The sequence below is a fragment of the Mastomys coucha genome, unplaced genomic scaffold (assembly GCF_008632895.1).
Source record: "Mastomys coucha isolate ucsf_1 unplaced genomic scaffold, UCSF_Mcou_1 pScaffold3, whole genome shotgun sequence".
Classification (NCBI taxonomy): Eukaryota; Metazoa; Chordata; class Mammalia; order Rodentia; family Muridae; genus Mastomys; species Mastomys coucha.
The window spans coordinates 61778915-61784385 of record NW_022196909.1 but is presented as its reverse complement, the minus strand read 5'-3'; the positions used below and the strand labels follow the sequence as shown (position 1 = coordinate 61784385).

General features: G+C 46.8%; 1 protein-coding gene across 15 annotated transcripts in view; it reads right to left on the bottom strand.

Annotated features, from left to right (window-relative positions):
• Trerf1 (transcriptional regulating factor 1) overlaps positions 1 to 5471 on the bottom strand; it is a 230772-nt gene that overhangs the window by 224561 nt on the left and 740 nt on the right. For all 15 annotated transcript variants that reach the window (XM_031347586.1, XM_031347584.1, XM_031347591.1 and 12 more), the window contains exon 2: positions 5211 to 5296. The gene's annotated coding sequence lies outside the window, so the exon portion shown is untranslated. The remainder of the gene's footprint in view (positions 1 to 5210; positions 5297 to 5471) is intronic.

Sequence of the window (5471 nt, the reverse complement as noted above, 5' to 3'; positions counted from 1 at the left end):
GGCTCAGGACCCGGGTTCAATTCCAGCATCCACATGGTGACACACAACCCCCCATAACTCCGGTTCTAGGGGATCCAATGCCCTCTTGTGGACACTGAGGGCACAGAGCGTGCACAAGACACACAGATATACAAGACAAAAAGGCTTATGCACATAAAAAAAAAAACAAATAAGTCTAAAAAAAAAGTAGCTGCTAAATGTGTAGATAAAGACCAGGACTTCTCAAATCAGAAATTAAAATAATAATAATAATAATAATAATAATAATAATAATAACAACAACAACAACAACAACAACACATTATGTGATCCCAAAATTTTCATGGGCATTTAGGCCCAAAGTTTTATTCTTCCTTCTCTTCTTCCTCTAAGTGTATTTTCGACGCCAGTGGATCAGTAACCCAGCATGGTCTACACCACTCCTAGCTGACTGTCCTCTAGGAGGAAACAAGCAACCCAAATATTCTGGTCCTCAGCCTGGATTCCTGTAAGTGGCTACTTGGGGAATTTGAAATTCTTAGAAAACATCCCAGAGGGGTTTTTGGTGGTTGTGTCTGTCCCTTAACTCAGAAGAGATTCTCTAAAAGAATCATGGAGCAATTCACATAGAAAGACTTTAATAGTTCCTAAAAATTACAGACCCGGGGGATGGCTCAGTGGGGAAAGTGACAGCGGCAGAGGCAGAAGGATCTGAGTTCAGATCTCCAACACTCACCTAAGACAAAGAAACAAAACAATAAGCACACTGGCAGGCGGCTATAATCCCAGCACAGGGAGGCAGAGACAGGAGGATGGGTTCCTGGAGCTCACTGGCCAGCCACTGAAGTAGTGAGCAGCAGATTCAGTGAGAAACTCTGTTTCAAAACTTAAAGTGAGGAGGGCTAGAACAAGGCCTGGAATAGGTGAGGGCACATGGTAAGGGCATATGCCACAGAGACTGTCAACCTAAGTTTGACCTCCAGAACCCACAAAGTGGAAGCAGAGAATCAGCTCCCACAAGCTATCCTCGACCGCCACACATGCGCAGTGGCACACAGATACACAAAAAATAAAGTCAAATGAACAAATAAGATAAATAAGATGACATGGGCACCTAAGGAAGAGACAGGTAACACTGACTGACTTCTGGCTTGCTTATCTATGCATGTACACGCATGCATGCATACAGGCAGGCACGCATGCACACACACACACACACACACACACACACACACATGCCCATAGCACCCTGATAAGCACTCCAGTGACTGCAATCAGGCTGATTTTAGTCCCTTTCCGGAAGGGGTGGGGGTTGGGGGGTCAAGAGAAAAATCTCAACTATATTTTAACCTCACCAGTTACCCTCTACTATGAAAGTCTAAAAGTACGGTTAACCCACAAGATCCTTTGAGATTGTAGCCTTCCCACAAGATCTCTGAGGACTTTAGCCCTCTTCCCTGTTCAGCCCCACAGTTTTGTGAACTCAGAGATGAGCAGGGATTGTGTTGCTCCAGGGTAACCTCTTACGCAGCCTGAGACCTGGAGCACCTGTCTGGATCCTTATTTTTCTGGCTCACTATCCAAAGTCAATAAACCCATCTAGAGCTTTCTCCCAGAAAGCCCAGGGTGGCACTACAGGTCCTGGAAGTCACCATACACCCTCAGTAAGGACCCTATCACCACTCAGACAAAACACAATAGGCCATGCATGAGTTTCCAGTCCACCAGGCAAGGCCACACTGAGCCTTAGGGGTCCCCTTCTCCTCCCCAAAGCTACCTGCTGCCTGACAACAACAGCTTAACTAACCTCAAGCTTGACTAAGCATTAGATCATCCAGCCAGCTGGCTAGAGAGGAAACTTCGAAGATGAACTGAAATTATTTTGGGTGCCTGAAAGTACAAACTCCCTCTCCAGTAGCACGTATAATTAGGATTTTTTTTTTTTAAATAAATCTACAACAAGGTTGGAGAGGTGGCTCAGCAGTGAAGGGCACTTACTGTTCCTGGCAGACAGACTACTGGAGTTCCATTCCCAGCACCCATGAAGAGGGTCACCACTGCCTGTAACTGCAGCTCCAGGGGACCCCACACCTCTGGCCTCCGCAGGCCTCTGTCCTCACATGTGCACATACCCACATACAGACTCATGCACATAAACACAACATATCCACATGCAGATTCATGCACATAAACACAATTAAAAATATTTTTTAAAAAATTCATAAGAAAGCTGGGCAGTGGTGGCACACGCCTTTAATCCCAGCACCTGGGTGGCAGAGGCAGGTGGATTTCTGAGTTCGAGGCCAGCCTGGTCTACCAAGTGAGTTCCAGGACGGCCAAGGATACACAGAGAAAACCTGTCTCGAAAAACCAAAAAAAAAAAAGTCCATAAGACACAAATGAATGAACGGATCTAGACCAGCAGCAGCAGGCTCCCCTAAGTCATGGCTTTTATATGTTGGCACAGTTGCCAGGCTGCTCAAAAGCCTTTGTGGAATGCCAATGTACAAATCCATTTCTCCATGAGAAGACAAAAAACAGAAGTTAATCAACTCGCCCCGAGCCCATGAAGCAATTTGGCCGTTGGCCCAGGAAGACAGTGTCAAGAGCTCTGGGTCCTCACTCCACATGACTCTAGAATAAAGCTGGAACCCAAAGACCTATCCTTTTAAAAATAATAAAATACTAACCCCCATATACAGAAATGGCTAGAAATTGGTACCCTATCCATTTTCAGATTCACCATGGCCTGCCTTGAGCATCCAGTCACCTTAGAAGTTCTGTCACATTACAAATGCCCACAAACTCGAACCAACTCCTAATTATAAACAATTTTAGCTCTTCTCACCCCATCAGCCTCTTGGCGAATTCTTCTAGGCACCACCCCACCCCACTGAGGGAGGGAAAAACCCAATACTTTGTGTTCTTACGATCAACCCATACATCAACGAAGAAAGAGAAAATTCTAAATAAGCTTTGTTTTCATGTTTGCACATCTTTATATACCAGGCACAAAACACAACACCCTGTTCCCTCTCCTCTCTTTGTAATTTAAACTCTGAACTCAACAAATACCACAGGCCCAAGCGGGTTAACAGAGTACTTTCTGCACAGCTCACAGACTGACTCTTTTCACAGTAAGCTTGTGTAAATGCTCTGATATTAGCACATGCCTGCTACGTGGATGCCTGCTTACCAAGCTGTGAAAAGACCCACGTTCACTCTGAAACCTACAAAATTAATCTTCTCTGTGCCTATAATGCATAAGGCAAAGGCACGTTCCCTGCCTTCCCCTCCCCCTCCCCCCCCCCATGTCAGGCTGGCTTCTAAACAATCAGTTGGTGAAAATGGACAGGCCCGAAAGGGCGGGGCCCTAAGGGGTGTGTCACTCCAGGTATCAATTCCTGTAAATCAAATCTTGACAATTGTCACAATATTTTACAAAGAATGAATTATGATTCTTGGGCCTTCAAACCTTTATTACCACAAGAACATTCTCAGTTGAATGGCGGGGAGGTAACTTGATTAATGGCCAAATCAAGACAATAAAATAAATCTCATAAATGTTAAGAGGGAAAAAAAAAAAACATGAAGGACTATTCTTGGCTCCCAGGTTAGACATGTAAATAATTCCACCCTGGAATAAACACACATGAGGAATTCTTATTTACTCTCCCAACATTTACACCCAATCAGGCTCAGCTGCTCGCCCGCTTAAAGAGAACACCTAATTTGTTTAGCTAATGCCTAGGTGGGAACTTGTGATAGGTGGCACTAATAATTCTAACTCAACTCAACTCTCAAGCTGCCCAATATCAAACCCTTGATCCTGAATCCTGACGGGAGGAAGGACAGAAGGAAAAACGGACTGTTTATCAGTAACATAAAGAGAGGGGGAGGGCTGTTACTTTTTTTTTTTTTAACCCATTTTCCCTTTCTAGTTTACAGAGCTAAGGAAAGCCTAACTGCCTTTAGTTAACCCTAGTGTTGGTTGGTTATGCCTTTACCCTGCTAACCAGTTCCTGGCCAGACCCCCTAGTGCTCAAATTATCCTGGCCAAGTTCAACTCCCCACACCAGCACCCATCAAAGTAAAACTATCTGCAGAACCCAGTAGGCTGAGCGCCAAGAAAGCAAGCAAGGAGAGGCAGAGACTGCTGGCTTAACTAGCTAAGTGCTGGGTCCTTCAGCACCTTGTTCAAGTGAGCCACAAAGCACACTCCCACCCAGAACTCCCTGTGCCAGAAGTACCAATGGTGCAGAAGACTGTCCCCACCTGGGACAACTTCAAACTCCTTTCTTAAAAAAAAAAAAAAATCACCTCTGCTGCCTGAGGAAAAGGCCAAGGCAAACTGTTTTCCCCAGGCGTGCTCTGCTGACGTCGGGCCATGCCTGGACTGGCCATCTCTAAGCATGACTTCCACACACTTCACAAGACAGTCCAGGACCACGAAAGACCAAGCACTGACTACAACACAAACACTCCACTTGCCAAAGCAACATTTGTCTGAGGAGTTTGACAGCAAGCTGACTCTAACCTGCCCGGAACCCAAAGGCATTTTTTTTTCTTCTTTAACCCTAGGATGGCAGACACACACACTCCAGCCAGGCGCCGGCCAGAGGCTGCCTGCCAGGTGCCGTCAGCCTGCCTGCGTTGGTAAAACGGTGCTTTGGTTTGTAATTTCTGCTTCTTCAGCCCACCAGCAGTAACTTCCCAGGCTCCCAGACTGAAGTTGGGGAGTGAGCAGGCAAGTACCCCTGTGTACACACTTCTCCCACCTGGGTGGCCACACACTTACTTCTGGGGACTACCCAGCCCCCACAGAGCCCGCAGACTCACATCTACACACATATGCATCATGTCAAAAACCCCAAAAGACACATCCCTAGGGTCCTGCGGTTTCTCGGCTGAAGAATGGAGGCTTTATAATACACCAACCTTCAATTTCAAACCCACCACCGACACCCTTTAAGCAGGGGTTTGCCAATCTCACCGCCCACCTCGCCCCTCCCCCTTTGCTGGGATGCTGTGAGCCTGGAGAGGGAACGGGGAAGAAGGCGAGCAGGGAAAAGGCCCTGCTAACGTTCTGAAAGTAAAGAGGCCGCGGGAGACTTGTCTTTCTGTGTCCCCCGCAGGCTTCCCTCCATACTCCACCCCCATCTTCTTACGGAGCATCCCTCCTCCCAACTATTTTTTTTTTTTTAATGAAACTTAATAAGCTTTTCGCCTACCTTGGCTGTTTCGGCAACAAGTGCCTGGGCAATCCGACAAGACGACCAATCTCCACTTGGGGGGGTGAGGTGGGGGGCGAGCCGAGCTGATGGAATAATTTCAATATTAATTTATGTCAGCCGCCTTCTCGCAGCTACTCATTTACAGTACTGCCCTCAGCCTGTAAACAAATATCGCTCCGCCAGGAAACATACTCCCCAGATGCAAGCCCCTCTCCCCAAGCAGGGAACCTGGCCCCTCGCCCCTCCTTCCCACAGCAC